Source organism: Crotalus tigris, unplaced genomic scaffold, assembly GCF_016545835.1.
Source record: "Crotalus tigris isolate CLP2741 ecotype Arizona unplaced genomic scaffold, ASM1654583v1 scf7180000020019.1302030, whole genome shotgun sequence".
Classification (NCBI taxonomy): domain Eukaryota; kingdom Metazoa; phylum Chordata; class Lepidosauria; order Squamata; family Viperidae; genus Crotalus; species Crotalus tigris.
Genome location: NW_024097821.1, coordinates 171,970 through 187,477, shown reverse-complemented (window position 1 = coordinate 187,477; position 15,508 = coordinate 171,970). Strand labels below are relative to the sequence as shown.

The 15,508-nt window shown below is 38.6% G+C and overlaps 1 protein-coding gene across 1 annotated transcript in view; it reads left to right on the top strand.

Moving 5' to 3' along the window:
- Nucleotides 1-1,641: 1,641 nt before the first annotated feature.
- Nucleotides 1,642-15,508, top strand: part of LOC120318055 (striated muscle preferentially expressed protein kinase-like) — an 83,096-nt gene continuing 69,229 nt past the window's right edge. The window contains exon 1 of the transcript XR_005559398.1: nt 1,642-1,775. The gene's annotated coding sequence lies outside the window, so the exon portion shown is untranslated. The remainder of the gene's footprint in view (nt 1,776-15,508) is intronic.

Below are 15,508 nucleotides of genomic sequence, written 5' to 3'. Positions count from 1 at the left end.
TCCTGGGTAAGGACTTGATAGATAGACAAAATGCCAAATCCAGTCTGAACATCTGGCTGACTGTGTGCGATGATCCATAATAGTAGTAGTAGTAGTAGTAGTAGTAGTAGTAGTAGTAGTAGTAGTAGTAGTAGTAGTAGTAAAGTTGGAAGGGACCTTGGAGGTCATCAAGTCCAACCCCCTGCTCAGGCATGTAACCCTACACCATTTCGGACAAATGGCTGCCCAGTTTCTTCTTAAAAACGTCCAGTATTGGAGCATTCACCGCTTCTGGAGGCAGGCTGTTCCACTGGTTAATTGCTCAGATTGTCAGGAAGTTTCTCCTTAGTTCTAGGTTGCTTCTCTTCTTGGTGAGTTTCTACCCGTTGCTTCTTGTCCTGCCTTCAGGCGCTTTGGAGAATAGCTGGCTCCCTCTTCTTTGTGGCAGTTCCTGAGATATTGGAAGACTGCTATTTTGTCCCCCCTTGTCCTTCTCTTCGTTAAACTAGACATACCCAATTCTAGCAGCCATTCCTTATATGTTTTAGCCTCCAGTCCCCTAATCATTTTTGTTGCTCTTCTCTGCACTCTTTCTAGAGTATTATCAAAACTTTTGCAGCGATGGTTTCTGAAAAGGTGGCAGAGGCAGGAACTGGGACTGATTGCTGCCCTATTTTATTTTATTTTTATTTTATCTTATTTTATTTTACTTTACATTTTACTTTAAATTTTACTTTGCTTTGCTTTATTTTCTTTAATTTTATTTTATTATTTGTATCCCACATTTGTTATTTTTACAAATAACTCCAGGTGATAAACATATCCAATATACCTACCTCCTCCTATTTTTTCGCCACAACAATCCTGTGAGGTGGCTTGGGCTGAGAGGGAGGGATTAACCTAAAGTCATCCAGCCAGCTTTCATGCCTATGGCAAGATTAGAACTCGCAGTCTATCTTCTGGTGATTGGTCCAAAGTTGCCCAGCCTGTTTTTGTGTTTAACATGGGACCAGAGAAACAATTAAGCAGAAAACAATATTCTGCCAAGGAGGGGAAAAAACCACATCCTACCAAGACTGACAGGAAAAGCAACTCTATAGAAAAAGGGAGAAAACTCCCACTCCCTTAAACTGATTATATTACCTAGTTGGGTCATGAAATGTCTGCAAGAAAACCACAAAGCTCAGAATGTACCAAGGACCTCGCAGTCTTCTTTTTCCTCTTTTTCTTCTTCCTCCTCCTCCTTCTTCTCCTCCTCCTCCTCCTCCCCCTCCTCCTTCCCTTTCTCCCCGCTACCTCCCCTCTTTTCTACCATTGAAGATGTTACATTGTTGGATCATGAAACGTCTGCAAGAAAATCACAAAGCTCAGAATGTACCAAGGACCTCACAATCTTCCTCCTCCTCCTCCCTTCTCCCTTTTCTCCTCTACCTCCTCCTCCACTTATCCCCTCCTCCTTCCCTTTCTCCCCACTACCTCCCCTCTTTTCTACCATTGATGATGTTACATTGTTGGATCATGAAACGTCTGCAAGAAAGCAACCAAGCTCAGAGACCAGCCAGGACCCCCACATTTGAACTCCGAGCCACAAATATGGCATTCTGTCAACCAAGTGAATAATTCTTCCTTTCTCTCCTGTTTTCCAGGCTGAGTGCCGAATATCCCATCAGCTCCGAGGCTGCCTGTGACTTCGGAAGGCTGGTCAAACGAGACAAAATCCGACTCAACAAATGTTACGCCGGCCTTTCGGGGGGAGCCATCAACTTTCTCCAAAGCACGCTTTCCTTGAATCCATGGTGAGAAGATCCCTTTGCTTCTCAAGGGGTCCTCTTCCATGTTGTATGTATGTATGTATGTATGTGTATATATATATATATATATATATATATATATATATATATATATATATATATATATATATATATTACCTTGAATGAACACCCTGTCAGCCCAGATATGGGAGAAAGAAATCTTCTTTCTTTTCTTTTCTTTTGCCTGTATCAGCTCAATCTAGAGCCATCCACAAGCAGCAGTCACTAACTGCGACATCATTTTACATTTTTAGGTTTTGCTAACAAAGAATAAAGAGAGAATGGTATAGCTATTTCTCCTCCCCCTGTCTCTCTCCTGGTAGCTAACAAAGTGGGAGAGAACCCGTGGCTTAGAGGTTATAACATCTGCCTAACATACATATATATATATATATATATATATATATATATATATATATATATATATATATATATATCTCGGGTGGGAGCTTGGCTGTGTTCTGATTGGGTGGAGGTGTGTTCTGAATGGTTAGGGGCTTGGCTGTGCTCTGATTGGCTGGGGGAGTGTTCTGTTTGGTTGTGCTCAGGTTAGTCTGAGTTGCAGAGGGGTTTAAGATTTTGGGCTGCCTTGCTATTTTTGGCTTCGCGTTCGTGGTCGTGTCTCCTCTTCATGGAGGGTGTCAGTTTGCTTCATGTATGGATTGGAGGGGTTTAAAGTGGCTAATGATGCAGCTGTGGTCTGGCTTCTGGTTTGTGGTCGTGCCTCGTCATCAGTGTGGCTTTGGGTTTGTTTTTTGCGTGGATGTGTGGTGGTGACCTCCTGTGTGGTTTTTGTGAGTGTGGGTCTGGTATCATTTTTTGTGTTGTCGTTTGTCAATCGGGTTTCCAAATGGCTGGTAGGCGGGAGGTATCATCTCGCTTGTTCATGCTGTGTGGGCGTTTTTCTATCTCGATGGCTTCTCTGATTATTCTGTTATTAAAATGTTCACTTTTGGCAATGGTTCTGGTATTTTTAAAGTAATAATAATAATAATAGTAAAGTTGGAAGGGACCTTGGAGGTCATCTAGTCCAACCCCCTGCTCGGGCAGGAAACCCTACACCATTTCGGACAAATGGCTGTCCAGTTTCTTCTTAAAAACTTCCAGTGTTGGAGCATTTACTGCTTCTGGAGGCAAGCTGTTCCACTGATTAATTGTTCTAACTGTCAGGAAGTTTCTCCTTAGTTCTAGGTTGCTTCTCTCCTTGATTAGTTTCCACCCATTGCTTCTTGTCCTGCCTTCAGGTGCTTTGGAGAATAGCTTAATTCCCTCTTCTTTATGGCAGCCCCTGAGATATTGGAACACTGCTATCATGTCCCCCCTTGTCCTTCTCTAACTAGACATACCCAATTCTAGCAACCGTTCCTTATATGTTTTAGCCTCCAGTCCCCTAATCATCTTTGTTGCTCAATTTCATGTCCTGTGGCTTTAAGGTGTTGGACCAGGGAAGATGTTGGTGCCTCTTTTTTGACTGAGTTCTTATGTTCTTCAATGCGTGCACTTATTCTTCTGTTGGTTTGTCCAATGTATGTGGTGGGACAAGTGGTGCATGGGATTTCGTATACTCCTTGATTTTCTAATTCAATTTTATCTTTGGGGTTTCTAAGGATGGTGGATATTTTTCTGTTTGTGCAGAATGCTGTTTTGATGTTGTGTTTATGGAGGATCTTACTGATTCTGTCTGTGGTGCCTTTTATGTATGGGAGGAGGGCTTTGCCGTTTTCTTGTTCTTTGTCTTGGATTTTAGTGGGGGTTTCTTTTTGGATTAGATTTGTAATCTTATTTCTATGGAATCCATTGGATGTTAGTACATTGGTGAGAGTTGTAGTTCGGGTTTTAGGTGTTGTTCGTCAGCTAAGCGTTTTGTTCTGGAGATGAGTGTCTTGGCTACAGAGTTGATCTGTGCTGGGTGGTGGTGTGAGAGAGCATGCAGATAGCAGTTTGTGTGTGTTTTCTTCTGGTAGATGGTGTGTCCTAGGGAGCCATTGGATTTCTTGTAGACTAAGACATCCAGGAAGGGAAGTTGGTCGTTAGCTTCTGTTTCCATGGTGAACTGTATTTTAGGGTGTAGGCTGTTGAGGTGTGTGAGGAAGTTGTCCAGTTTTTCTTTCCCATGTGGCCAGATTATGAAGGTGTCGTCTACGTATCTGAGCCAGAGTTTGGGTTTGTGATCCGATTTTTCTAGAGCTTGGGTTTCAAAGTGTTCCATGTAGAGGTTGGCAATGACAGGTGAGAGGGGTGATCCCATGGGTGCTCCTTCTGTTTGTTTGTATTTTTGTCCATTATAGATGAAGTATGTGTTGGATAGGCAGTGGTTGGTCAGATCTAAGATGTGTTTGGGGGGGTTATATTTGTTTTGAATAGCTGTCAAGGCTTCTTTGATAGGCACTTGGGTGAAGAGGGATATGACATCGAAGCTCACTAGTAGGTCGCTGGGCTGTAAGTTTTGTTTCTTTATGATCTCTATAAACTGGAATGAGTTTTTTACGTGTGAGGTGATGGATTCTGCATAGGGCTGTAGTTGTTTGGCGAGATATTTGGCTAGGTTTTGTAGAGGTGAGCCTATGGAGCTGACTATAGGTCTGAGTGGGGTTCCTTCTTTGTGTATCTTGGGAGACCATAGAGTTTGGGGCATCTGGATGATTTCTCTCTGGGAATGATTCTTTGCTGGATCTCTTCGCTAATGGGGGAGGCTTTTATTTTGGATCTGGTGGTTTTTTCCAGGTAGGTGGTGAACATTTTAAAAACAGAATAATCAGAGAAGCCATCGAGATAGAAAAACGCCCACACAGCATGAACAAGCGAGATGATACCTCCCGCCTACCAGCCATTTGGAAACCCGCCCTTATTGACAAACGACTCCCTAACACAAAAAATGATACCAGACCCACACTCACAAAAACCACACAGGATGTCACCACCACACATCCACGCAAAAAACAAACCCAAAGCCACACTGATGACAAGGCACGACCACAAACCAGAAGCCAGACCACAGCTGCATCATTAGCCACTTTAAACCCCTCCAATCCATACATGAAGCAAACTGACACCCTCCATGAAGAGGAGACACGACCACGAACGCGAAGGCAGAAAATAGCAAGGCAGCCCAAAATCTTAAACCCCTCTGCAACTCAGACTAACCTGAGCACAATCAAACAGAACACACCCCCAGCCAATCAGAGCACAGCCAAGCCCCTAACCATTCAGAACACACCTCCACCCAATCAGAACACAGCCAAGCTCCCACCCAATCAGTTCATACCCCCACTGGCAGTTAAAAGGAAGAAACAGCTAAGACCACACATTGCTGCTCAAAGCACGAAGCTGAAAGCACCAGCCTGAAGATGACGAATGGGACTTCGTCGAAACGTCGCCAAGACACTTCCAATTTTACGCGGGAGAAAACCCGAACAACCAAAGACCTACATATATATATATATCTGCCCCAGATCATCTCAGTTAACAACTGAGCCCAAATATTTGTTACTAAGTGAGACATGTGTTAAGTGAGTTTTGCCCCATTTTATGACCTTTCTTGCCACAGTTGTTAGGTGAATCACTGCAGTAGTTAATTTAGTAACACGGTTGTCAAATGAATCTGGTTTCCCCATGGACTTTGCTTGACAGGAGGTCACAAAAGAGGGTCACAGTTGCCAAGGGTCTGAATTTTGATCACATCCATGGTCATAAGTGTGAAAAATGGTCATAAGTCACTTTTTCCAGTGAAACTTTAAATGGTCACTAAATGAATTGTTGTAAGTCAAGGACTCCCTGTTTTGAAAATGCCCATAGCAAAGTCAGTTCAGGTCTTTTGAAACAGTTCTCATCATGTCGAATATAATTAAGCACTAACTTCAAAAAGATCATTTTGTCATGGTTCTGACAGATGAAATTCTTCATAGAACTTCGAGACATTGTTTACCTTAAAGAATCTTTATGGGAGTAGCATAGTTTCGGCACTAACATAGTTGAATCCCAAAACTGGATTCCCCTCCCCAGAGCACATAGTATCAAAGCACAATTTCCTCCTCCAATTAACAGTCATAAATCACATTCTCCAATTAGTTCGAAATGCAGGCTTTCCCTCCTGTTCTGCAACCCGCCAATTCTTATCATCTCTTATTTCAAGCTTGGAATTCTTGAATATTGAATATTGTCATGTCTAACTAACTCCCACCACATTCCGCCTCCTCCCCCAGCATCATCTAATTCTAAGAGTAAAGCATAAGAAAGAAAAAGGCTGCATCTTCATATGTTGCCAAAGCAAGAACATCCAATGTTAGCTACCGCCTTCCCGCAATCAAGTACCTCCTTGTTTGTCGCCAATACAGGGAGACTTTCGACCCTTTCCAGGATCCCCCAGCAGTGTGAAATTGGATGTGGAAGATCGAGCTCGCCTCCAGCATCTACAGCGGCCGTAGTGGCAAACCAGAAGTCTGAATCAAAAAGTTTTTCTGTATATTCGTAAATGTTGCTGTAGATATAAAAAGTAAATCAGAAGTGTACGGGACCTGTGCCTTTTCATGTTTGCTGAAAATCTTTTTCTTTCTCTTTCTCTCCTCTTCTCTTATCATTTCCTTTCTGTCCCTTGTTCCTGACATTTCTACAGTCCATTTTATCTGATCTGCTTTCTTGTCCTCAGATTTATTTTGTAATCTTAAGGGATAAGTTGTTTTTTCCAATTCTTGTGATTTTTTTCTTCACTAGGATTAAATCACGTTTCCTTGTTTTGTTAAGTTTCATCTTTAAGTCTCTATTCTCAATTCTATATCCATTTATCTGTTTTATCTGCTCCTTCTCTGTTGTTGTTTTCTGGGAATTTTTTTGTTGTAGAGTTAACTTGGAAATAGATTGATTTATATTTTCAAAGTTTGTTTTGGTTTAAAATCATTGTTGTTTGAATTAGTTGCAGTGTACTATACATCTCCTCCTGTGAAATATTTATGTTTTCTTGATATGTTCTTTCTACATGTCTCTGATCCATGATAACCAAAAATTTGAGTTTTCCTCTTCCTTCCTTTTCTCTGTAAATAGCTTTAGAGTCCCAATGAGATAGATATTTGTAATCCAAATAGCTCAAAAATGATTTTTCCCCTGAAATTTATAATTCTCTTTGTCTTCTTATTCTTGCTGTGCCATATCCGTTATCGGATGTTGGCGATCCTGTTTTTATCAGCAGCTGCACGAAAAAGTACTGCTGAGTTTTGTCCAAACCAGTCCCTTAGATTTTGAAGCCACGATGTTCTTCTTCTGCCTGGACCTCGTTTGCCTTCAGTCTTTCCCTGGAGGATTAAATGGAGTATGCCATATTTTTCTGGGTGTCGCATCACATGCCTGAAATATTCTAATTTTCATTTTTTAATTGTTTTGATGATTTCCCTTGGCTTTCCCAGGAGGCTTATCACCTCCTCATTTCTGATCTTGTCAGCTTATACGTAACAGCCGCCTGTAAATCCATATTTCAGATGCTTCTAGTCTCCTCTGGTGGCCTTCTGTCAGAGACCAACTCTCTACTCCATAGAGCAGGATAGAAAAAATATAGCATCTGACAAGCCTGATTTTCAGTCTTAGGCTTATGTCGTGACTGCAGAAGACCTTTTTCATTTTGAAGAATGCTGTTCGAGCTTTTTCTATCCTTCTCTTTACTTCAACGGTCATGTCCCAGCTTTCATGTAAATTGGAACCGAGGTGCGTGATCCTTTCAACTTTTTCTAGTGGTATTCCTTCTGAATTTATTGGTGGTAAATTAACGGGTTGTTTGCTGACGACCATGCTCTTGGTTTTTGAGATGTTAAGCTTCAAGCCATATTTTTAGATATTTCTGTGACTCTGTTGATGAGGAGCTGAAGGTCTTCATGCTTACTGGCAAACAAAACTGTATTGTCAGCATATCTTAAGTTGTTGATCCAAACACCCATTTACTTTGAGGCCACCATCAATATTCTCTAGTGCCTCATTGAAGATTGACTCAGAGTAGATATTGAACAACAGTGGAGACAGAATACATCCCTGTCTGACCCGTCTTCTTATTTCTGCATCAGCTGAGTATTTTTGGCCTAGTCTCACATTTGCTACCTGATGCCAATACAGATTTTTTATTATTTGGATGTCTTTGTCATCTAGTCCCCCTAGTTTGCTGTGTCTTATTTTATCAAAAGCTTTTTCGAAATCAATGAAGCACATGTAAACACTGTAACTGACATCTCTACAACGCTGTACAAGAGTCTGAATGCTGAACACCGCATCTCGTGTACCAAGGTTGTTCCTGAAATCAACATGTGTGTTACCTAGATGCTGTTCAATTTTGTTGTATATTCTTGTGTGAATTATTCTCAGGAATATTTTCAGGGCATAACTCATTAAGCTTATTGTTCTGTATTTGGTACACTTCTTTGCATTTATTTTTTGGAGGATTGTCACAAAGGTTGATTTTAGCCAATCATTTGGTATCTTTCCTGTTTCATATATCTAATTGAAGAGCTGCAGTAAAAAATTCTTCCCATTGTCTTCCAGCAATTTTAAAATTTCTACTGGGATATCATCAGATCCTGTGGCTTTCCTTGTTTTTGCTATTTTTATTGCATATTCAACCTCTTCCATAGTGATATTTGGTCCAGTTGTTATACTTCCCATATCTATATCATCCCTACTGTCCTCAAAAAGTTCTTCAATATATTCCTTCCATCTTTTTAGTTTTTCATCCTCATCTAAGATAATTTTTCCCTCTTTACAAAATAAGTTGTTGGTTTTCTTTTTGTAGAGGCCTGCAGCTTCTTTCACTTTTTTATGTAAATTGAAATTATCATGTATATGTTCTGTCTCTTCTATTTCCTTGCATCTCTTTGCAAACCACTTTTCTTTTGCCAGTCAAATTTTTCTTCTAATTGTTTTCTGCAATTCATTGTATTTTTCTTTGTTTTTATTTTCATAAGATCTTCTTTCATCCATGAGATGAAAAATTTCCTCCACTGTTATTTCTTGTGCTACCCCTCTCTCTGTTTGAATTTGTTACCTCTACTATTGCATTTTTAAATTTATTCCAGTTCGCTTCTACATCATCATCATTCAGGTTGTTGGTTTCCCTTAAATGATTTTCTAGTTCTTCTTTAATCTTACCTCCATGTTTAATCATGAAGTCTCTGTCAATTCTTGGTTTAGCAGGGTTTGGGTTTTTCATCCTTTTTAGTTTCAGCTGGACTTCAGCAAGTAGTAGATTATGATCGGATGGTACATCTGCACATGGGTATGTCTTTACTGATTTTACTGAGTTTCTAAATCTTTTGTTTATTATAAAATAGTCAATTTGGTTCCTTACTACATTATTTTGTGTATCTGCTGGTGATATCCAAGTGTAAAGACAACTTTTTGGCAACTTTTTTTTTTTTTATTGAAAATTTTTATAAATTTTTACAAAAAAACCAAAATAACAATACAGAAACGAAAAACAACCTATACAGAAAAAAAACTAAACATGACATAACAAAACTCCCCTTCCCCAACCCCCCCAAACGCCCACCCCCTTCCCCCCCCCTGAGCTTCCCAGAGCAGAATATAGGCTTAATTAAAAAAGAATTAGAAAAGTTCCCAGAGCAGAATATAGGCTTAATTATAGAAATAGATATATATATATATATATATATATATATAAAAAAAAATATAACACTGAGATATATGTATATATATATAAAAATAAAAATAAAAGTTATGAAAAAGCTATGTGATATTTTTTTATATCCAATTTAAATTGTATAAATTTTATCCATTTATCCCAAACAGCAAGAAATTTCTCTTGCGTTTGTTCCTTTAAAAAAGCCGAAATCTTTGCCATTTCCACCAAATAAGACACTTTAAGAAACCATTCCTGCATTGTAGGCAAAGATTCCTTCTTCCAGTATTGTCCTACTAATAGCCTTGCGGCTGTAATCAAATTTAACATCAATATAACCTCCTTTGTATCACAATCAATAACTATGCCTAACAAAAATAATTGTGGAGTAAATTTTATCCTCCTTCTAAAAATTCTCTGAATATTCCACCATATCTTGATCCAAAAGGCTTTTATCTCTCTGCACGACCACCAAATGTGATAATAGGTAGCATCCAAACAACCACATCTCCAACATTTAGGCTGTAAGTCAGGGTACATGAAAGACATTTTTTGTGGATCAAGGTACCATCTATAAAACATTTTATAAAAATTCTCCCTTAAATTCTGTGCTTGTGTAAATTTGACATTTCTCACCCAAATGGTTTCCCAGGTATCCAATGGAACTGGTTCACCAAAATTCTGCGCCCATCTAATCATACAATCTTTAATTAATTCCGTTTCTGAGTCCAATTCAACTAGAACCCCATAAATTCTCTTAATATGAGTTTGTCTTTGATCCTTCATTTGCTTAATAAAATTTTCATCTTCTCTAAGAAAACCCACCTTACAATCCACCTTCCATCTATCTGCTAATTGTCTGTATTGAAACCAAGAATAAATATTATTTTCTTGTGCTAACTCTTCCCGTGATTTTAACTGCCAATTTTGTCCGTCCCATCTGAGTAGCTGTCTGTAAGACACCATATCCATTTTAACACCCCTTTTTATTCCTTCTATCGCATGCCAAGGTATAGCCCATAATGATACTTTAAAATCACTTTTATAATATTTTCTCCAAATCCTAAGTAAGGAAATTCTTATAATGTGAGATTTGAAAGCCCAGTCCACTTTTTTATTGAATATTAAATAGGCATGCCACCCAAAGAGTAAGTCCCATCCCTCTAGATGGAGTATCTCAAGATTTGTCAAATTTACCCAGTCACTAATTAATGTTAAAACCACCGCATCATAGTATAATTTCAAATTCGGTATCTTGAGTCCACCTCTCTCACGGAAGTCTTGCATGATTTTAAACTTAACCCTTGGCTTTTTCCCTGCCCAAATGAATTTATTGAGGCCTTTTTGCCATTCACTTAAATTAATCTCATTCTTCAAAATCGGTAACATTTGGAACAAAAAAAGGAACTTGGGTAGAACATTCATTTTTATCACTGCAATTCTTCCCATGAGAGATAATTGCAACTTCTCCCAATTCTTCAAGTCCTTCTGTACACTAGCCCACAACCTTTCATAGTTATTTTTAAATAATTTTGCATTAGAAACAGATAACATCACCCCAAATATTTTACCTTATTGACAATTTCAAAACCCGTGAAGTTAGCCAAAGTTTGCTTCTCCTGAGTAGTCATATTTTTGGATAAGATTTTAGTCTTATTAACATTAATCTTAAAACCCGAAACCAAACCATAATAATGGATCACCTGTAGTAACTTTACTGCAGAATGGGTAGGTTGCGACAAAGTAACCACCAAGTCGTCCGCAAAAGCTCTTAACTTATATTCTTTTTTGTTAACTTGTATTCCTTTAATTTCCTGCGACTCTCGAATTTTGATCAACAGTATTTCCAGTGTTAAAACAAACAACAACGGTGATAATGGACATCCCTGCCTAGTACCTTTCTCTATTGTAAAAACCTCTGACAAACCTCCATTGACAATAAGTTGTGCCGTTTGTTTTTGATATATTACCGTAAGAGCTTGTAATATCTTTTCACCAAAGTCCATCTCTTCAATTACTCTTAGCATAAAATGCCAATTCAGTTGATCAAAAGCTTTTTCAGCATCTAAAAATATCAGCCCTGCGGGGACTTGGTTGTTCTTGTCTAAATATTCTATTAAGTTAATAATTTGTCTAACATTGTTTTTTATGTACCTACCAGTTATAAACCCAGATTGGTCTTTATGCACAAGATGATGCACAACCCTCATAAGCCTATTTACTAGGATTTTAACAAATATCTTATAGTCAACATTTAAAAGAGATATAGGTCTATAATTCTTTGGTAAAGTAAGATCTTGATCCTCCTTTGGAATCAAAGATATAAAAGCACTACGCCATGAGGGAGGAATCTCTGAGCCCTGTAAGATATCATTAAAAAGATCACCTAGTGGTTGGATCATCTCCTCCATTAAAGCTTTATAATAAACAGCTGTCAGTCCATCCGTACCCGGTGCTTTCCCTGGTTTCAATTGCTTAATTGCTAACACAATTTCCTCTTTAGTAATTAAGCCATTAATTTCATGTTTCTGATCCTCTGTCAATTTGGGAAAGCTAGCCTCGCTTAAGTATTTATTTATATCTAAGATTTGCACATTAGTAGATTTGTATAGTTTTTGGTAATAGTCTAAAAAAGATCTCTTGATCAATTCCTTCTGAAAAACTAATTTACCCTTATAATTTATTTTATCTATTATTCTCTGTCTCTGTTTCTTTCTTAATTGATAGGCCAGCCATCTCCCTGGTTTATTGGCATTACAAAATGTACTTTGTTTCATAAACAATAAGTTAGTTGCAGCTTGGTCCGCCAACAACATATTAAATTGTGTTCTTAACAACTTTATAGATTCTTTAATGCTTTCATCTGAAGGATTTAAAATCAAAGACTTTTCTTTTAATTTAATTTCATCTTCCAATTCTTTACATTTCTGAGTCTGCTTTTGCTTGTGAAAGTTATTCATTTTTATCAAAATCCCACGCATAAATGCTTTACCTGCATCCCATACCATTGACATTGAAGTCCCCTTATACATATTTAAAGCAAAATAATCCTTTAAACACTCCTTTAACTTTTGAACATTCTTTTCTTGTCTGAATAAGTTTTCATTCACCCTCCAGGATCTTCTCTCCTCTTTTTCTTGAATCAGCTCCATCCAAACTGGACTATGATCCGTCAATGATCTAGGAAAAATCTTTACATTCTTTACTCTATTATATAAGTCCGTTGTAATAAAAAAAAAGTCAATTCTTGAAAAGGATTGGTGTCTGTCCGAAAAAAAGTAAAGTCTCTCTCCTCTTGATTACATTCCCGCCAATAATCCCTTAATTCCCAATCCTCCTCCATATCAAAAAAAGCTTTAGGTAATTTTGCTTGTTTAAAAAGAGGGGAAGAACCTTTCTTATCCCTTTGTATCTCTAAGACACCATTCCAATCACCCATTAATACCACGGATCTATAGTCCAGCAAAGTTATTTTTTGATGTAACAATCTATAAAATTGTTCCTGTTGCTGATTTGGTGCATATAGTCCCACTATAAGTATTTTCTTACCATATAAACCAAGTTCAATCATCACATATCTTCCTTGGGGATCTGATTCTACCAGACAAGCTGGTAAATTTTGCTTCACATAAATAACCACTCCCCCCTTTTTCCCAGGAGCAGAAGATACAAAATGAGATCCCAGATGGGTGTTAACTAAATACTTCTGATCCTTAAGTAAAATATGAGTTTCCTGTAAGCAAATAACATCATTGTTATGTTGCTTTAAATAGTAAAAATTTTTCCTTATTTTCTGTGGGGAATTCAAACCGTTAACATTCCAGGTCAGAAACTTTGCCATCTCCCTCATCCAGGAGCCTGGAGAAGACTCCCTGGAGATCTGCCATTGCTGCAAGTGTTGCAGAACTCTTGGGTCTTGCTCCTCCCACCGGCAATGAAACACTTTCAGAAGAAGATTCTTTAGACTCTCTCTTGCATTGCTCCTTCTCCTTACGTCTATATGCTGCACGGGTCATCCTCTGCTCTTTAACCTCTGTTTGACGTTGCCATTCAGCTTGCAACATCCCAGCAGAGACCAGACCTAGTGCTTCAGATTGCTGTTTCAACTCTTTGCCACTCAGAGGTTTCTGAACAGATGAAGCTGAGCCTGCACCCAGGACCGTGTTGTAGAACTCTTTGGCTTTATCAACCATATTCAACCTATAATGCATCCCCGCATGGCTCAGAACAATACCCGTCGGGATCTCCCATCTAAATGGCATCAATCTGGCTTTAAGCTCATTAACTAGGAAAGCAAAATCTTTCCTGTTTCTTAAAATTTTTGATGGGATTTCCTTTAAAATGATGATATCTTGGGCTGCAATCTGGAATCTCTTATTATAAAAAGCTTGTATAATTTCATTACGCAGAGACTTCTTTGTAAAATAAATCACAACATCTCTAGGCAAATTCTTCTGCTTCGCAATCCAGGAATTAACTCTGTAGATTTTTTCCACTTCTCTGCGTAATTCTCCTTTATCCATATTCATAGCAACAGCTAAATCAGTAAGCACCATCTCCATCAGGCAACTTGAAAAAAGTGTTCATCACACATTGCCTATGTTCCTTGCAGAAGTCTACAAATCTGTCACCTCTACCATTCCTGGTTCCCAAGCCAAAGTTTCCAGCTACAGGAGCATCACTTCCTTCTCCCACTTTTGCATTGAAGTCCCCCATGAGTATTGTGATATCATTATTTTTTAGGATTTTCAGTACACTGCTTATATCTTCGTAGAACTTCTCTAAATCCTCCTCATTGCTGTCAGCTGTGGGAGCATAAACTTGTATAACATTCATATTTACTGGAGCACTATTTATTTGGATCATTATCACTCTATCGGATACAGGAATAAAGGACAATGCATTTATTTACATGATTGTTTTCAATTATAGCTACTCCATTTCGATGGTGTTTGCTATTCTCACTAGAGTAGTAGATAGTATAATTTCCTATTCTACACATTCCATTTTCAAGCCAACAACCCAGATTATTATCTTTTTTTGTCACAGCTGTTCTTTGTTGTTAAAGCTTTGAAGGTCACATGTGGGGAAAACTGCATGCACAGCAAACTGCCATGCTTTCCCCCCCACAAACCTCATAACCTTTTGATACCCTTTGTCCCAATGAAGCAGCCAGAAGGTCATCCCCTTTTGACTTAATACCTTACCTACCTAAATAAATAATATGCTTAAGTTCCCCCTTATCTCTTCCTGTCTTTGTCAGTTCTTTCTCCTTTTGATCTACCGGTATTTGTTTTTACCTGGTCTCTGAACAGGTAATATGTTACTAGAAAATAGTTGCTTATATGAAGGAATTTTCCAATAAAGAAACTTTATGTCAGCATCTAATAGTTAAACTTATGAATGTAAAATGTCAGCATTTAATGTAAAAGCCTATGTATGTAAAAAGTATATAAAAACCAATAAACATGCAGAGACTCTCAAGCTGTCTCAAGCTGTGACAAGCAGCTCTGCAGCAGCTTCAAATCTCTGCTCAAGACATGCCTGAGTCTTTTTCTTAGCATCTTTACAACTGGCGCCTGAACAGTGACATCCCCCTCCTGAGGGAAAGCAGCAACCAACATACTTACAGTCGTCTGGAACAGACCCCTTGGTGCACCTTCTCGTCTTCTCGTCCTGCGAGATTTCTCAAACTGTAAGTATGGGCTGTGATATATCTCGCCATCAGCAAAAGCATGTAAGAGAGTTAAAGTTTGTCTTACACAAATCAGGCATGACAATGCCTGAAAAGGAGCTTAGGAAGCTAGTGAGTGAGATAGGGAAAAACTGTCCTTGGTATCCTGAAAGGGGTACTCTCCAACTTAAGGTTTGGGAAAGAATAGGTAACACCCTTCATCAGGAACCCCGAGCCTCAGTGGATGTTTTGCATTGTTGGCATCAATGTCGCCATGCAGTGGAAAAATATGGGGCTGATGCAGTACAATTAAGTTCTACTCCTTCTCCAGGTTTTGATCATGAAAAGGTTTCAGTTCCATCAGCTCCTATATCTTCCATGATGGATGTGACACCTTCAGAGCAAAAGAATTCTAGATCTTATGTTTCCATTCGC